The sequence below is a fragment of the Colias eurytheme genome, chromosome 18 (assembly GCF_061535395.1).
Source record: "Colias eurytheme isolate Ceu_HAF_F1 chromosome 18, ilColEury1 Martin Lab GWU primary, whole genome shotgun sequence".
Classification (NCBI taxonomy): domain Eukaryota; kingdom Metazoa; phylum Arthropoda; class Insecta; order Lepidoptera; family Pieridae; genus Colias; species Colias eurytheme.
Window position 1 is genome coordinate 917,569 of NC_142997.1, and position 19,696 is coordinate 937,264.

Consider the following 19,696-nt stretch of genomic DNA (forward strand, 5'->3'; position numbering starts at 1 on the left):
CATCACCTATACGTCTACCGTGTTAGAATTTTGAAATATGCGATGGTTTTGAAATAAACAAGAAATACTTGAAATTAGCGCCTGACCAGCCAATATAGCGAGAGCCGCCCTGTACCTTCCTACCCCGATCGCTGCACGAGTCATTCCCGCTACGGCCGTCACACGGGGAACTTGTGTCGCTTGCGCAGTCGTAAAAAAGGGTGACAACACGATAAGACAAAATGAGACAAATGGGGACAATAAAGAAAATAAGAAGAAGAAACATAAAGGTTGGAGGAAAAAGAATGCTTACAATTGGAACAAATTAATGAAGTAAGCTGGTTTTATTTTAAATTTGATGATAATTGTATTATAGACGATGTTTGATATGTACCCCTGTTTTAAGTACATAACGAATGTGTAAGATTTTTTCATTTATAGCATAAATAATCTTTTCAGAAATCCGGAATCCAGAAGGAAAATAAACCCACTGATTGTTCACAATGTGAACCCACTCCTTCGTAAGTACCTTTATTCAGTCAAAAATGTATGTTATCAACGCTCTACTGGTTTTATCGCATGATTCCATTTTTAGCAAAAAGCAACAAAGTGCAAAGAAATAAAAAATCATGGTGAACTTAGTGGAAGTATGGTGGACGTAATATGGAATTATGGAACAGGAGCTCGTTGGAGTAGTATTATATTTTAAAAAAATACGAATAAATTTCAAGAATTTCTTAGTAGGTGGTAGATAAGTATGTTGTATAAAGAATTTGATGTTGATATTTATTTCATTTATACTTACTACACCTGTGCGGGAAATTGCTTAGTACTAAAACCGGTTTATATTCATATTTACATAGTAATGTGAGTTTTCATTTCGAAAAATTTTGTGTAAGTATATTAAATTGAGTTCCTGGGTGATCTGGAAACACAATTGGGCCCGGAGGATGGCGCTGCAGTCACTCCTCCTAATCACATGAACCGATTTGGATGAATATTTGTGTGCACATTTCATTGTTGTGGGATGATTGGTTGATTCGTTTTCACGTTAGCTAATATTATGTATTTTTGTTGTTAGAAAGTAAACTTAATTTAATGTTTATAATACATTATTATTGGTATAAATAAGCCAGTGTTTGTCTCACATTGCTGTACCTGCCTACCTATCCTACCAGGGCCTAACTTTGTTCTGGCTATTTTATTTTGATTATTTGTAATGAATAATTACAATTATAATAGAGTGCAAAAAATAAATACATGCGTCAATATATTTTGTGTTTTTTTTAAACAATTTTTTTATTTAAAAAAATATCATTCCGACCGCGGCTTTGCTGTTCCTGATCCTGTTTTATCCCACAGAAGTGTTCAGTTCGGATAAAAAGTATCCTATGTGTAAATCCAGGCAATTAGCTATATTTTATCAAAATTGATAATGTAGTCTTGACGTGATTAAGTAACAACTAACAAAAAAATATACAAATTAACATCCAAAGTTTCGCATCAGTTTTACTGTATTAGCGATATCTTCCACTCTTGACTTTGACTGAGAAGAATTAGGGTTTATAACTTCTTTCAGAAATAGTACCTTTCATTTCTGGGCATGATGTAATATCTACGTCAGCATCAAATTCTATCTAAATCAATTCAGTAGTCCGCGTAATTAGGTACCATTTCATTTTTTCAGAGTAACAATATTTTTTGTTATTTTAAAGATTATTTATAATCTGTATTATTTTGTAATAAAGTAAACATTACGAAATAATAATAATTAATAATTATTAATAATGTCTAAGTAGTGGTTAAAAAGAAGATAATTTTGTGTTTATAAGCAAGAAAATAAAACCAATAAATCAACAATTAAATATATGTATAACAATATTATAACTGTATGACGACTCCATACATGTTTGTCCCGAGTCGGCCAGCGGCAGCGCGGCGAGTATGCAAGAATGACTTCGCGCACACCCGCGTTCGCGATAGCGAGCTATTAGACTCCGCCCGCCAAGCAGTGGATTTTTTTTTGTGTATCGTCTTAAAATATCCATATCAACAAAGCTACAAGATAGTCCAATGATATTGGGCTAATTATGCCCAATTTCATTGGACGCAAATTACGCGGTAATGAGATCATAATTAAAGGTATCGCAAGGGACCTGTTAATGACCCTACGATTACGGTAAGATTTTATGTTCACTACAGCTTACAATTTACGAGAATAAGGGCCGATTTCAAAGCTTCAGGTTATGGTATTTAATTGAGCAATGAGCATTCAAAACGCTTCTTATTTGAGAAATTTTTAAATCATGGAAAAGCCAGACGGGATTCGAACCCGCGTCTTTTGCCTTCGTTAATTGCTCTGGCGGAATCACGGGTAACCGAGAGGCTAAATGTCGCTCTGGTATAGTGGAAGGTGCGGGTTTGAATCCGGCCTCGAATTGTTTCTTTTTCTTTAGATTAAGTTATCTGTCAGTTAAAACTAAAAATAATATTTGAACATATACGCCACAAAGAGTCAAATGAGCCTATACACTACCCTAACACTCTTTCAAGAAGAGATGAAACAGGACCTTAAAACATTAATAGAGAGAGATTAACCTATCTATTGTATGTTCTCATTTCTACATTCACAGATCTATTTGAATTTAATTAATTTGATGACTTTAAAAAAGGTTTGTGTAAAAAATATGATTGTTTTGTGTGAAGGGATTGTTGAAAGAGTAAATAAAAATGGTATTAAGTCAATACAAACGTACAAACATGAGATAGCAAATACAGTATTGAATATTATATTTTAAAATGTACAGAAAATTGTAGATTTATGAATGAAATATACTCAGAAAGGAATCTCTTTATTGTTTTTAAATATTCACCTTATTTAATACAGCGCTATTTATTGTACATTGAAACGATAGCAATTTGTTAATGGTAGATGTTAATACATAGAAAAGTAAGACAAAATTTTCATTTAAAACGCTCACTATCAATACATCAACCCAAATTAGTATTGGCCCATCAAATACATTAACAAGCCAGACCACAGTTCCACCTGATTGGCTCACACTATACAGCCAGAACAATAAACTATAGGTATAAATAAACAAAAGCGTACTAAACGCGAAATAAATTGAAATGTAAAATAATCCGCTGATGTTAACCGGCTCGTTAATATTCATGTGTTTTACCGATACCATTATCATGATAATTATGGTAATTTAAGCATTGATTATGACATGTATAATCGTTCTAATGAAATAATCGAGGGCTGTAGTACATCAGAAATGGCTTATTGGTGATAAAGAACGCATAATGTTTGTTAATCCGTGGTGTTCATGGTTATGGTGCTTTTGAATTATTTATTAACATTTTTGTGCATGAACTGCATTCGTGATTACAGAACGATAGAGAGTGTAAGTAAGCCATAATATATACATATTTAGAGAAGAATAAATAGCAAATTATTATAAGTAAAAGAAGATAATATTATTATAATGGCGAAATACAACTTGTTTAACATATTAATAGAGATTAGAGGTCCGCGCCACGCCGGCGTGCCGCCGCCGAGAGACCCCGGCGCGCCGCCGCCGCCGCCGGGTCACAGAAAAATTGGCGCCGAGTTCAAATTTTGCGCGCGAACCATGTGTCACGCACGCGATGTTGTCTACAACACGGCAACGTCGCATCGATATAGTAGACAATGTCTACTATATCGATGTACTATATCGATATATCGATTATCCCACCTCAAAGGAAAGCCTCAATGAGAGTCGAAACAAACTTGTGTCTGAAGTCGAGTCTTCTTTCCAAGAAGTCTCGGATTGGGGCGAACTTAATCTTGTCGAGTTCAATCCCCTAAAGACACAGGTTTGCGCGTTCACCGCTAAAAGACCCCATTTGTCGTAGAACATCGGTTTAAAAGTACTCCCCTTAGTATATCGGAATCCTCGGAGTTGAAATCTCGAGTGACGTTCAATTCCGCAGTCATTTGGAATCGAAGGCTAAATTAGCCTCGAAAAAACTTGGTGTGCTCAGTAGATCGAGACAGTACTTCAAGCCGGCCCACCGACTTCAGCTGTACAAGGCTCAGGTGCGACCGCATATGGAGTACTGTTCTCATCTCTGGGCTGGAGCCCCACAGTATCAACTCCTTCCTCTTGACCGCATCCAACGTCGAGCAGCTCGAATTGTCGATCACCGTAGGCTTTCCGATAGGCTCGATCCACTGTCAGTGCGAAGAGACGTTGCGTCTCTCTGTATACTGTACAGAATCTACTATGGGGAGTGCTCTGAGGAATTGTTCCACCTTTTACCAGCCGCACAGTTCCACCACTGGACCACACGCCGTAAAAACCAGTTCCATCCGCACCATCTGGATGGTTGGCGCTCCACCACTGTCCACTTCACCCGCAACTTCCTTCCGCGTACGGTGAAACTATGAAATGATTTGCCACCTGCGGTGTTCCCGAACAACTACGACATTGGGGCCTTCAAGAAAAGAGCTTATTTGTCCATAAAAGGCCGGCAAAGCACTTGTAACACTATAGTGTTACAAGTGTTTATGGGCGGTGGTGACCACTTAACATCGGGTGGCCCACCTGCTCCTTTGCTTGCTCTGACATAACATTGCCAATAAAATTATTGGCAATGTTTATAATTATCATGTTCATCACTAAATAGTTAAGCTACTTGATTTTAATAAAAATATTTTTTTTATTAAACTTAAAGAGAGATTTTTCTACTGCCCGCCCACCCCCTAATAACTTTAAAAATAACTAGCCCACGCCGGCGACGCCGCGCCGCGCCGGGTGCCGCACCCGGCGCGCCGCCGCTGGGCTTTTGGACTGCGGCGCGGACCTCTAATAGAGATTTACATTTCGATAATAATAAGAAACTTAAATAAGTAACTAATAACGATACCAGAAGTATACCTACGCTACATATCATACAATCTTAATCTACAACTAATACAAATGAGTCCAAACTGAAATCTCGTCTGTGTATATTTTAATTATATTTATATGAGCTACAAAGTGAAGCCTCACATACAATATTCATCGCAATTATAATAACAAAATAATCGTGTTAAAAAAAACAAATACCTTTTGAAGTTGAAAGGGATAAATAACCAAGGAACGTAAGCTATACATTTCACGGTCGAATCAATAAAAGCATCCAAATAACGGGATTACGAGAACAAGTCTAGCACTCTTCACTTAATCATTTTACGAAAACAGGGAAACATGAAAATAGCCAGATTCCGGAATGTTCATTATTCAAAGGACCGCTAATTTAAGCTATTAATCTCCCAAGATTACCTTTGAAGACCCTTCTAATTACATTTTTATTATTCGAAGATTCGACAACATTAAGATCGCGACGGAATTTACCGTAATCCGGTTTTATTTCGATAGTTTGAATATTTTCTTCGATTAGCAGCTGTTTGTGAGATTATACCCGTTTTAGATTCATTCTTTAAATAGTAGTGAAGTCTCATGTCCCCAAGTGGGGTAAGGGGCAGATGCATTATGCATACATCTGTTTCACTGATCGATTTTCTTTAGGAACAAGTAGGTGATCAGGCTTCTGTGTCCTGCCAGACCGAGACATTTTTTTCTTCTTCGTCTCCACCGGGAATCGAACCCAGGAACCCTCGGTTCTACGCTCACGCGTCAACTACCGTACCAAGGAGGCGGTATTTCTTTAAATATTGTATTGTTAAAATTGTTATAACGATGCATTTTGTTCATCATCATCATCAGCCCATATACGTTCCCACTTCTGGGACACGGACCTCCTATGAGGGAATTTGTTCAGGTATTATGTTTAATTTTACTAAAATAACCATTCAAAGAATTTTCTGGTAAATACTCATTTGAAAATAACATAAGCTTCACAGGCCCAACTTTTTGGAGCTCCAATCGATATTTCCACCCACACGTTCTAAAGGCACTTATGAACAATGTTATCGGTTAAATAAATTATAACTACCTAATAAGGTAATAAGAGTCAAGTAACCTAATCATCTTAAGAAAATATTAAATATCAGTAGCCTAGATTAGCTAGAGAACGTGTTATGCATGTTTTTTTTAATGATACCAAATAAGATTTATAAAAAAGTAACCATAACTACTCTATTGTCATATATTTTTGTGATGAACATAGATGTTTGCTCTGTGTCGATTATCCTTATAAGTATTTATTTAAAATTATATATGTTTATCAGCCATTTTGTGTTTCCATAACACAAACGAAAGCTTAGTATGGGATCAGATCGTGAAGTGTGTGAAAATTTCCTGAAATATTTATTTATTTAAAATTTAACAAATGACGATATACGCAGGATTGCTGGTACAGCATGGCGGCGAAAAGATGAAGATCGAGCCCAATGGCGTGCCTTAGGAGAGGCCTACGTCCAACAGTGGACGGAGAAAGGCTGAAGAGAGAGAGAGAACACATTAACTATTTTCAAAATGCTATATGTGTACTCGAGGCCTGTCACATTTATCAATTAATAACACGTACATGGTAGTATACTTATTTAAATGTATGCCCGGAATATCTCAGCGTATTTGCATGTAGTTCCATATGCAGTAGTGTTTGTAGTTATAAAATTGGAAAAGCTTTTCTGGAGGTAATGTGGTGACGTTAGGAAATTTGTGTTTGATATGAAAATAGAGAAAATCACTATGATATTTTGTTGATTATTGATTTTCATCGTACCTTCATTTTTTTAGCGCCGTACATTACTAAGTTGAAAGTTACTTTAAAGTTTAAACGTATAAAATATATATTATGTTATATACTCTCTAGTTTCCTAACCATCTTTAGACACAAAAAGCTCCGTTACGAAGTGAAGGAAAGCCAAACAAAGAAACACACTTTTACATTCGCAATATTAGGTGATTTATGATATTTATGATATTTATTACGCTACTGTTAAAATGATCAATAAAATACATCTTATACATGTCATAAACTGTATAAAGTAGTGGAAGTATAAAAAAGGATTGATAACAAAACAGCAATAAATCAATTATTATTTTAAAATACGTGAGTGCTTTTAATTCACACAAGTATATTTGCCTATGTGTGCGTGCGATTAAATGATTAAAACCAAAAAGTGATTGACCAATCACGTAACAGCAGTCAAGTAAGCCCGTAATGAGATGTTTCAGTCCAAACAATTAGTGGTCCAGCCCACGTATTCGGAAATAACTACTGATTCTGTTTTATCGATTTTTTACTAGCAACTAACAGCATTGTTGACGAAGCTTTCCATATACTTACTATCTGTGGAGTGTGCCGTTTTAATTTCTTGAATTATAAATGTATAACTATGGAGTCATATTTATCTTCTTTTAGTCTGATTATGAGAAAATAGAGTTTTCGATAGAATAATAATTAAAAAAACCAACATCGAAATCATAAAGGACAAGTCTGTAATATTAGCCAAAAATATGTATACTTAAAAAAAAAGCATTAGAAAACAATTTGTATTCTCAGCCAACATCAATAAAGAGCTAAACGATAAATTTAATACATACTACCTATATGAAAAACACGGTATTAAAAAGTCTTCAAAGTCTATATAAAATTGCACACAATGACCGAACTTAATAAAGTCATTGAAAGAACCCTCGTAAGCAACATTTAATCTCCGATTAAGCTCCCAAACGCAAATTATAAAATATAAATGAAAAGAATGTTAATATCAGGCGAATCCTAAACCTCTTAGAAATTTTAATCTCCCCTTTCTGTTTATATATCATCGCAATTCAGTCCTTCAGATTTTATTTACATTAAGATCCATTTAAATGTTTCTTACAAAAGGGTTTTAAGCTTTGTTTTTTCTCGTTTCTATTGAATTCTTTCAAAATTAACAGATTTTGCATTTACAGAGTTATTTCGTTTCCATTGATTTGAAAATATATTTGTCGATTTAAACCTTGCTACGGCAAAAATAGTTTTTGCATAACATTATCTCTGTATATAAGTTCATAGCTTTCTACCCGCGTTGTATTTGTACAACAACAAATTATCTACTAGAACCTTCATCTTGAACCACTCTATCTATTAAAAAATCGCATCAAAATCCGTTGCCTAGTTTACAGCGACTTTGTAATAAACATAAAGATAATAATTTAAATTATAATATTATCTTTTGACTAAATTCGAAATAAACTTTAAATGAAGTTAGATTTTTCGTAAAACTTTGCTTATTTCAAATATAAATTATAAAGAGAATAACTACCTACGAAGAGAACTTCATTATTAACCGACTTAAAAAAAAGGAGGAGGTTATTTTAAACATAACCTATTTAATGTTTAAAATAGTATTTTAGGTCGAATGGACTCATGCAAAAACCGTTGGAGCAAACGATACTTTGTGGTTAAGACCACAAAAATAGCCTCGCCATTACTCGAACAAAAAATATAATTGTATTCGAGTACAGTTGTAAACTCAGATTTATTTGAAGTGGTTTAGAGGAAAACATTGTTTATTTTTAACAAGGACCATTATTTTCAAAATAAACATTTTGAAAATAAAACATTCTGTTTCAAATATTTTCCATGCAACTAGAATTCAACAAAATAAAGACAGAGATAAACAGATATTTAATACATTTTTTAACAAATTACCATTACAGGATATCAATATTATAATGTTTTTTTTTTATATCAACGCAAAATCCTAAATCTAAACTATTATTCTACAATATCCACCCCACTATGTCAAATTATTTTAGTTTAAACAGTCGTAGAGCATTCTTTAGTTGTTCTTATCGCGTTCGAAAAAATTCTATGCAATGTTCTAATACTGAACACTGAATACAAATTTTCGTACACTAAAAGAATACGAAAGAATGCTCTTGCTCTAGCTTCTAGCTCTATGTTCGTTTCATGTAAATACACAGTAACAGAAACTCATAATTTCTCTATGATTTTTAGCGAGTGAAACTATGAGGCACCCCTAGTAGTTATATAGATTATACTAGCTTTCCACCCGCAGCTTCGCCCGCGTTTTCAAAGAAGAACCCGCGTAGTTCCCGTTCCCGTGGGATTTCCGGGATAAAACCTACACTGTGTGTTAATCCAAGTTACCCACTATATGTGAGCTAAATTTCATTGTAATCGGTTCAGTAGTATTTGCGTGAAAGAGTAACAAACACACACACATCCTCAAAAACTTTCGCATTTATAATATTAGGAGGATGTATAGATAACCAAAGAGGTAAGCTATATTTATAAGTTATATAACAATTAAGTTAACGTGAAAGCCGTCGAGATGCGACGTGTCGGGAATCAAGCAAGAGTTTGTAAGTGCGTATAACTTTATGAGTAACTTAAACAAGCACTTAAAAGTTAATCACACTTGTATAAGATACGTCATAATCTGTTTCTTGAGCACTCCAGGCATATTTCAGCTGGTATGATAGTTTAATCTGTTTTAAAGTTAATTCAAATTAAAAATTCGCACTTTTCGTTATAATTTTCGTCAAAAATGAATTTTTTTACCTTTGCTACATGATTATCTACTACTGGAGTGACACAGTTCCATTTCTTTTGGAAATCATAAAATTACATGATATAGTTTTTTGGAAAAAATCATCTATTTTCAATACATCTTCCTAGTTTCTCAATAGTAGGTAAACTATTAACTAGGTTATTACTGCATTTACCAATCTCGGTATTTTGCACGCCTCATAAGCGAAGCGTTGAGGTGGGTACTACTGTCACTTCGCGCAAAACATCTGATTTTTCAAACTTAAAATGTCTTTATGTATCATACATTGCATTTGTAAGATAATACATACACACACATATTAAGAAAAAACACTATTTTTAACGTTCATGATATTTTTGATGTCATTTTTGTTATTTAAACTAGTTAAAAAACAGTTTAAAAAAGTTCTGTCTTGGACGTCCGTGTGTCTGTATGTGCGGATCCTTTTTCTTGTTAACACGATAGCGACCGAAATACTTTACTAATCGAGTCTTTTTTTTTCTCTTACGCTTGAGTATGCTCAGGAATAGAACCCTTTCTTTTTTCAGGGTCTGATTCGATGTGGTTTAATTGTTATTAAATAAACAAAAATAATAATCAATAAATATTTATTAAAAAAAAATTATGAGGCGTGCACTTTTGGATTTTCCAAATTATTTTAAATTTGCAACTGCTCGTTACAGATGTTTCTAATACCAGATATTTTGGATAAATAGGTAATTTAACACGTTTCACCTTGATACTTTTACATCAATTCCCTCAAGATAATTTTTGATTGAATTTCAAAAGAATGTCAAGCTTTTGTGACGGTTTGCCCTTTGTCACTATACTATGACCGAAGTGGCTTGTAAAACACTCAAACCCTGGAGGTCGAGGTTGTCTGTCAAGTGATTGTATAAAATAAACTGTCACTTTAAACGTATTGACAAGCCTCTCACCCCGGCTCTACCCGGGTTGTCAAGCGAAAAACAAACATAAAAGCCTATTTCGTCCAGGTATAGTATAGATTTATTCGGGTGCAATCTATACTTCTATACTTAATATTATAAAGAGGAATGGAAAGGTTTGTATGTATGTGTGCATGTATGGTTTTCACGAATAAACTACTGGACCGATTTTAATGAAATTTGGCACAGAAAATCTTTAGACCCTGAGAAAGAACATAGGCTACCTTTTATTGCGAAATATATACCACGGGCGAAGCCGGGGCGGACCGCTAGTACATTTATAATCTGGATCCGAACCGAATCTTTGGAATTTTGAGTCAACCATTATAGAAAAATACAGGCAAGCCAGGTGTGAGTGAAAGTTTGGTTGAAATCGATAAAGCCATTATGGTAATTATCCGGAACAAACATACATGTATAGATAAGATTATTCTGTACTTGTCACTTAGTACCTAATAAATATTGTACACTAAAAATTACTGGTCGAATTTTTACAGGGATAGATGAACCTATAGAATTACATAAATATATTATTCAAATACGTAACAAGCTCTTTTATGATGCCAGTTTTAATATAATTGATAATTATATAGGTATAGCTTCGCAAGGATCTAGGACATCAACGGTTCTAGTCTAGACAATCTTCAATTATTAATCTTTGTCAATTGGAACCAATCAGTTCAGGAAAGTACCTTGAAGAAATCGGCATGTGACGTATCCAAAATGTTCCACAACATTAGACATCTGCCAATCTACACTTTATCAGTATGGTATCTACTCCCAATATTATTATTTTTTCGTCTGTCCTTTCTTGATTGTACAATAAAGTGTTGTAAATAATTAAATAAATTTCTATTTCCTTGTAAAGGGACCAAAAATAGCAATAACTTATGGTATTAAATATTATTTATACCTATACGTCCTATTAATATAAGCAATTTGTCAGTTCCCTGATAGCCATTATTTTTACCAGCAATGTGATTACATTTTACCGAAAACAAATGATATTTCTGTAGCAATTTAAATCGCCCTACCATTATAGTAGAATTAGGCTTGTACTCGTATCCACAGTTAACTATTTCACCTTGACCCACTTCTGTAATTTTGTTAAAGGATTTGTTATATATTTTTGGGGCGTGAATAATTGTTACAGTTCCGGATATTATAATTTTAAGTGTAATTACTGCTCTTTGACCGAATCTTTGGTATGGTAAAAAGAAGGGGGGCTAGGTTCGTTGCCTGGTGGATAATAAAAAAAATATCTATCTGGTAGTTTATACTGCACCAATTTGTACCGTAAAGAAAATCTATCAATTAAAGTTATGGAAATGTATACATCTTATCTTATATATCTTAATACATAAACCACTTAACCGATTATAATAAAATTCGCACACCATGTGCAGTTCGATCCAACTTGAGAGATAGGATAGTTTAAGCATGTAGGTACCACGGGCGAAGCCGGGGCGGACCGCTAGTAAATGTATAAATATTTATCAAACCCTGTAGAAATATCTCAGTATAAGCTACTAGGATTGAAATAAAAGATTCCTTGTAATATTTTCTGAAGACGTCAAACAAAGATTTTGCTGAAGAAAGTAAAAAAGACAATTGTGGAGTAAAAAAGCACTTGTAACCCGAATACGCAGAAGTATGTTAAATTTAGTGGCAAAAGGCACAAGGGAATAGATATTAAATGTTATAACAGATTCTTTACGTTGTATTTATAACTAGCGACCCGCCCCGGCTTCGCACGGGTGCAATGCTGATACTAAATACACTACAGAAAAACTGTGAACGTTGTATATAAAAATATAGCGGCCCGCTCCGACTTGTACGGGTATTAAAAAGATAGCCGGGCCGGCCGGTACCGCCGCAAACGCTACGTCCCGCAATTTTTAAATCTGTAATATCTTCGAAAATATTCACTTAAATCATACGGTGTAAAGGGCCATATAGATCTATATTAAACGAACAATGTATTCAAGGTATTTAATTGGTTAAGGATTAATGCTGTATTGGTTAAAATCGCATCGAAAATTAGCCATTATTTGTCGTAAAAAGTAAATGACAAAAAAAAGTTATTGTGGGTTATCCATAAGAGATAGACATATACCATCGCGGACTTTTCTGTAGACCTTTTCAATGTGTATAATACTTAGTACATTATTTTGATAAAACTCGTAGGGTTCAGCCTGCGTTTGCAATATAAGCGGAAAAAATGTAATTTTTTACGACACTTTAGAAACCTCAAGAATAACAGTACTTCTCCACTATTTAATGGATGTTATTATACATATAAACCTTCCTCTTGAATCACTCTATCTATTAAAAAAAACTGCATCAAAATCCGTGGCGTAGTTTCAAAGATTTAAGCGTACAAAGGGACATAGGGACATAAGGACATAGGGACAGGGAAAGCGACTTTGTTTTATACTATGTAGTGATGTCGAAGTCGAGTGTATATTTAGAAATGTCATTATTTCGAGTTTCTTTCTATTGGAAAGTTAAGCTTCCAGTTTATTAAAATTATTTTCTGTTCTTCATGAAACCTTATTTTCGTATACTTTTTTATTTTGCTTCGTCTATCTTTAGGTAAGACTACTAAATGATATTTCTGTGTTAATTAAATTGAAATGTTCATTTACCTACGTCTTCTACCTTTTATTCATTAATTATTATTTATTACTTATTTTTTTGATATTAGAAGTTGTTTTCAATACTGGTTAAAGTTACTTAAAATAGTAAAAGGTTGCTCATGAGTCATGACCCAATTAATTATTTACAAATTGATTACAATTTCAAAATTTAATTGAATAAAATTAAATATAAAAGAGGCGGACATTTCAAGCAACGCCATCTCGTGACAAAGTTAGCAATTGTTATTGGTACTATGCATAGTAGAGCAGTAATCAAGGTACTAAAAATATTTTCCATAACATAACAAATATAATTGAAAATACAGATTCATGGGAATCGAACCTTTGGTGATTCCTTGGTCATTGTCAATTACCACTGAGCTAACTAAGGTGACCTTCATGTTGTTCATCGAAACTTTTAGGAAAGATTTTGTAAGAAACGATTTTTCTGTTTGTATCAATCGATAGAAAACCTTTTTGTATAAATATTATAACCACAATTATAACGTTACAATAGTAGTTTAACATAATACTTATTTGTAGAGAACTATTCAATATTTCTTGCTCACACTAAATCCTGTTACTTTACCAATAATTTATTTCTTTTTTAAAAGGTCTGAAAATTAAAAAAAAGTTTTCATACAAGATACTTCATGCCTTTGTTTCGTCTCGTTATGAGAAAATACGTAAATATTGAGTTCATAGTAATCCGTTGAGTTCGTTCTAATTACTTCTAACTGAACGAACTTTTGAAATTAAAGTTAAATTTAAACTCTGCGCTAAACTGTAGTTGTTACTTTGCGAACTTTTACTACCGTTAGATTAAAACATTAATTTCGTATAAAAATGAATGATCGATATTCTAGAACTTTCAAACTGCAGCAGTTTGTCGCAGTTTTGCTGCAAAGATAATTAACTGTATTCCTAGGTATAAAACAACTAGCGGTCCGCCCCGGCTTCGCCCGTGGTACCTACATGTTTAAACTATCCTATCTCTCAAGTTGGATCGAACTGCACATGGTGTGCGAATTTTATTATAATCGGTTAAGTGGTTTAGGAGTACATTGAGGACAAACATTGTGACACTAGATTTATATACAGGGTGTAATCGTTAAGTGTGCACAGGCGATTATTCCGGAACTATTACAGATATCAAAAAACTTTAAACTGATATCGAAAGTACTTAATCTAACGTGTAAAATGGCCATAATAAATTTTCAAAAATAAAACGAGAAATATCTAAAAAAATAACTTGAAACCCTCCCATACATTTAGTATGAGATACGAAAATTCCATGTACATGGGTTGATCCAAAAGTAATGATAATCAATATTAAACAAGGTCATTACAGTTAAAATAATTATGTATTTCTCTGGATAGTCTTTTAACTAGATAATATACTTCGATTCTTTTTCCTAAACTTAAAAAAAAACCTTTGACTTAATCCACAAAAACCCCTCTACTGCGGCCATCACTTCGCTGTCGTCTTAAAATTTCTTGCTAAGACGATATTTCTTGTGCCGAGGAAAGGGATAGAAATAACTAGGAGCTAGATCTAACAAATAGGGTGGGTGTTCAAGCATTTGGAATGCCGATTTTTGAATGGCAGCCATTGCAACTGACGCTTTGTGATCTGGTGCGTTGTCTGGGTGAAACAGCATTCAAGCCCGCATTTTACCATGTCTCTTTTCCTTACTAACCTACCGCAATCTTTTAATTTGGTCTGTGTAGTAAGAGCCCAATATTTAGTGGCTACCTTCTTAAAATATTCCACCATAATTATTCCTTCAGTGACAAAAAATTATCCTAATCTCATTAAAAATTTAGAAATTCACCCTCTAAATGTCGAATCGTTGTTTCTTCTTTTCGTCGGGAAACATTCTGGCACCCACGGTTCACATTCAAACTAATGTAAATACTTGGAAACGCGGCCTGTTGATATGATTTTTTTGTGATAATTTAGTGAGTACATGAGCAAGCAAAAAACATTTATTTTATATTTTTATGTGCGCAGGAAATACCCAATTATCATTACTTTTGGATCAACCTAGTACATTTAATATGAAAGATTTTAGCTTTTTCTTTCTTTTTTTGGTTTTCTGCTTTAATTACTTCGCAAATTTGAAGGGAAGTTCATTTAGAAACCGTAAATACAGCTCCTCATTGTATTGCACAATGAGGGCATCACTTCGAAAATCTGATATGAATACAAAATGTATGGGAAATAAAATGTATGGGAGCGTTTAATGTAACATTTTTGGATATTTCTCGTTTTATCTTTAAAAATTTATTATGGCCATTTTACTCATTAGGTTAAGTACTTTCGATATCAGTTTAAAGTTTTTTGATATCTGCAATAGTTTCGGAATAATCGCTTGTGCACACTTAACGATTACACCCTGTATATTAAGAAGATTGTGTGGTAGGTAAATATACTACGATGTCATATACTTACATAAAAACTTTTTTATTTTTGATGAGAAAGTGTCGTCTCTTACTATACTTTAAGTGACTATTTTATTAACTTAACGTGTCACAATTTTATATAAGTAGAGCTAATTTTTAACCGACTTCTACTTTTTTATGCTAATAATCCTAAATCCTAAAATTCGATATGTGTAAACAAAAATGCTGAAATAGTGCTATTAGATATATACTGCAGTCTTTACATATTGTGTAATCTCATAGATATAGGTTGGTTTGTTACCAGACCTTGGCCTAACTTGCGGATGGAACCGGAAGGCTGTCAGCCTTGAGGCGAGATGACGAGAAGAAATACTCTATCTATTATATATGCATCTATATTCGCAAATACTTACATTCATTTTATATTAATTTTGTTTTAATTTAGTCTAAGATGTGCTTACATACATGCCTTTGATTTTCCGTAAAGATTATCCAAATTTCTTTTGGGATATTGCATGGAAAACATTGTTAAAAGTTTATATGATTTGAAAAGAGTAACTACAGTTTCATTTAGGCTTTGCTCTTGAAACTGTTCTCCAAAACCGCTACTATTTAATTGTTTAATACTAATTAAAGGCTTGTAAAAGAATGCAATTTGAATTGATACATATTTTAGTATTCTCAATAAAAATCTCAACTTGATACATATTTCTAACTAGATACAAATAGTTACACACATATGAAATTGCTAAAACGAATACAATTACACAGGAAGACATATAAATCTCTCTCGTGAATCTAGTTTAACATAATATAGAATAAATAAAATGTCAGTACACTATTTACTTTAGTGAAAGACGGGTGGCAAAGTATGTTAACAGTATTGGTCAATATTTAAATGGCTGAGTGTTAAATATAAGAAACTAGTGTTTGACTGCGGTGTTGCTGCGTTTATTGTCATGAAAATTAGCAAAATCGTTTGAAGATAGGGTGTTGTACTAATGCGTTAAAGAGTAACAAACAAACAAATTTTTGCTCCAGTGAAAAAATCCTAAGAAACTCTTACTCTTTACTACATAATTTTTACAAAATAGAATGGACTTTCTTTATTGAAATAAATTTATTAAAAGAATTCGGATTTTCCGATATTTTATATTTGTGTAATTTTAATTGACCAATGAAGGTGTAACTGTTGAAAATAATTATTATCATTTCGATAGTGTCACGTGACGCAGACGAACTCAAACTCAAATTTTTTTTTATTCAATTAGACTTCTTCTAAGCACATTTGAATCGTCATAACATATTTTTAACATATACCACCGATTCGGAAAGCAGCCTATGGAGAATAACTGACAAGAAACTCCATAGTTGCACTTTTAAAATCATGTCAGTATTACAATTTAATTTTACAAAATATGTACTTAACTGCATATTATATTATCATAATATTCCAAAGAAGTGAACAATACAAAAATTGTATTGACATAAATATGTATAACGAATAAAATGTATTAATTCACAAAACTCATAAATAATTAATTTAATCCAGTATATTTAAATAACGTTCAATTAATTTAAATTAATGGCATTGTTACGTAACGTTTTGTTAAATATTTTATTTTATTAAAAGCACTACATCGATTCTCTATATTATATTCTATAATGTAGGTAGGTATATGACTACGAAGACATTATTAAACTAAAACTTAAACAAGGATATAGTATTATATCCCGGCTCTACCCGTGTTGAAATGAAAGATCCCATATTAATTTTCAATCAAAATATTCACAAAACTTTCGAAAAGATGACCTATGTGATAAAATAATAAAAATTTTAACTGAAGTTAGCTACTTGTAGTAGTCGGTGATTAAAATACCCGAATTCCCACTACCTATATCTGAATACTACATTATTGTAAATAAACCTACCCTAATTTAAACTCAAATTATAATTAAACTAAAATATAACAACAGAAGTACGATAATTTGTTGAATAGACAAAAATTGCAGCGAAATTTTAGTTTCAATTGAAAACATTTATTTTTACAAGCGCAATAACCTTGCACAGTTAAGAGCAAGCATTTATTTGTAATAAAAAATAATAGAGCCAAAATGCCAAAATAAAAGGCACGGTAGAGCCTAGAGCTTTATGTAGAGCGATAGAAAAAATGTATTAAACATTTTGTACAGCCATTTTTTGGTAAAACCTTTATATATAAAACAACAAATAGAAGGAAAAAGATTTTTTGCATATAAATTTTATTGATTATTTCGATGTAATATTTAAAGCTTGTAGTATCTATGTTATATCTCAAAATATATATTTTTTCATGTTCAACTCTATATATTTTAAATCAACTGCAAAAATCTCTACCAACGATAGAGATATAGAGTTAGAGTTAGAGTTAGAGTAATTATATTTTTCTTGTAGTTTTCAACTTAGTGAAAAAAACTATGTACTTACACCAACAATACACCTGATTAATTTACACTTAGCACAAGCACTAGTTTTTACACCAACCAATTTCGTTACAATCAATTCCAATTCGATACACACAGATACACAACAATCACAACACTGCAAAATCCGCAATCCTGGCAACTAACAAAAAAAGACTAATTCCACATAGATAAATTAGGAAAAAAAAGAATTGTTCGAAATTTTTTAATTACGAATATTCGAACGCGGCGATTTCTAGCGTAGAGACAATGAATGTACATTACACGCTTCTCGCTCGGCTGGCAGAAGGGAACTGAGCGCCGATACCTGCAGCGGCACGCACACAGACACAAAGCACGCACACATCGGAACAATATAATATTCTTACGATTTTAAAGCCCGTCTTCACGTGCGGAGCTTTTGTGTATTTTGAGTCTAATTCACACGCAGTGCAGTACTACCTTTATTGTTTTTGAGCAATTTAGAAAAATGTTATGATATAAGAACTTAACTAAATGTTAAATAAGAATTTACTTTAAAATACTATAATATATATGATAGGTAGGTACTTAATTGGCTTTCAGTACAACAATGATAGATAAAAATATTAAAATTTCATTTTAAATAACGATTACTCATATATTATTTAAATAATTTAGTATCAATTTTTCTTTAATAAAACGTAAATAAGTTTAAACTCTTTGTTTTCACTTGTATCATTTGCGTTTCAGTAAACACAGCGTACATCGGATAGCCCTTGTCAAATAATTGAATAACGTAATCAATCTCACATAATGGATTTACAAAACCTCTCCAATTACACGGAACCATAAAAATAATTGTTGCCATACAAAATTAACTCTATACTCTATAGTTACGAGCCCATCAAGCAATAAAGTGATGTTTTTTATCTGTATTGTGCATTTTTACGAATTAAGTTGTTAACACATTACTGGTGTTGGAAAAATTTTTCATTCACATGTATTATAAACGTCTGTTATCACGTCTGAATCGTTACATCGTTTTGGATGAGTTTTGGAGATTTTATAGATAGATAGATCTATATGCCATGATAGTGAAGGTGCATCATTTTACGCATTAAATTGTCAACACATTACTAGTTTTGCTGATCTTTAATTCATATAAACGTCTGCTATCACGCCTAAATCGTTAAATTATTTTTTATAAGTATAGAGTATTTTATACATGGAAAGATAGCGAAGATTGTGAAGTTCACAGGCATTTTCTCACAAAAAAAATCTTGAGGACGGTAAAACATACTTATTGTTCGTCGTGTATTATAACTAGTAGTTTGTCCCGGCTTCGTATACCTAAGTTTACACGAAAAAAAGGCAAAAAAACTGTAACTCTACATACCTACATCTTTATATATAAAAATGAATCGCAAAATGTGTTGGTAAGCGCATAACTCGAGAACGGCTGAACCGATTTCGATAATTCTTTTTTTATTATATTCCTTGAAGTACGAGGATGGTTTTTATATAGAGAAAACGTAAATATTATGTACCACGGGCGAAGCCGGGGCGGACCGCTAGTATTATTATACATGTAGCTTTCTATGTATCTAATCAAAATTGATTTAGTACGTAGTTTTCGGGCTTATTTGGTGTGGACAAACAAAAAAATCATTTCTTTCATAAGATTTATTTTAAAAACTTACAAAAGCTCTACAATTTATTAATTTTAAAATTATAGTGGGTAATAGCGCAAGTAGGGTACAAAACGTATTTATGTTTCACAGATAATTTATTTCTCT

The 19,696-nt window shown here is 32.8% G+C and overlaps 1 protein-coding gene and 1 long non-coding RNA gene across 2 annotated transcripts in view; one reads left to right on the forward strand and one right to left on the reverse strand.

Moving 5' to 3' along the window:
- The window catches only part of side-IV (sidestep IV transmembrane protein), a 238,471-nt gene extending 220,268 nt beyond the window's left edge, over positions 1-18,203 (reverse strand). Inside the window, exon 1 of the mRNA XM_090112285.1 lies at positions 17,944-18,203. The gene's annotated coding sequence lies outside the window, so the exon portion shown is untranslated. The remainder of the gene's footprint in view (positions 1-17,943) is intronic.
- Positions 44-1,253, forward strand: LOC149900418 (uncharacterized). Its single transcript, XR_016457724.1, has 3 exons — positions 44-312; positions 439-500; positions 575-1,253. It is a non-coding gene; the product is annotated as an uncharacterized LOC149900418 (long non-coding RNA).
- Positions 18,204-19,696: the final 1,493 nt, after the last annotated feature.